The sequence below is a fragment of the Crinia signifera genome, chromosome 19 (assembly GCF_055691185.1).
Source record: "Crinia signifera chromosome 19, ASM5569118v1, whole genome shotgun sequence".
NCBI lineage: Eukaryota > Metazoa > Chordata > Amphibia > Anura > Myobatrachidae > Crinia > Crinia signifera.
In genome coordinates, this window is record NC_139226.1 from 132,200,092 (window position 1) to 132,200,368 (window position 277).

The 277-nt window shown below is 37.5% G+C and overlaps 1 protein-coding gene across 1 annotated transcript in view; it reads right to left on the bottom strand.

The window, feature by feature from the left end:
* Positions 1-277, bottom strand: part of MXRA8 (matrix remodeling associated 8) — a 543,508-nt gene that overhangs the window by 128,234 nt on the left and 414,997 nt on the right. The gene's annotated exons all lie outside the window — the stretch shown is intronic.

A 277-nucleotide genomic window follows, 5' to 3' on the forward strand; every position in this document is an offset into this window, starting at 1 on the left:
CCTTGATAAATATTCCCCATAAAATTATATTAGTGATTACAAAATATATTTTGTTTATGTGAATTATATGTATTTTATTGTTCTGTTCTTTTCCCATATTTCAATATATCTATGCAATTTGTGCACTATAGCTGGTGACAATGGCTATAAAACCCCAGCTTTTGTGCTACCCACAACTCTGCACACAGCCCCGGGCGGTTTATACTAGTGCCAAACATTGTTCTGATGACTTTTACAACTTTTGTGTCCCTCCCCGATCAATGCACCTCCCCCGTCC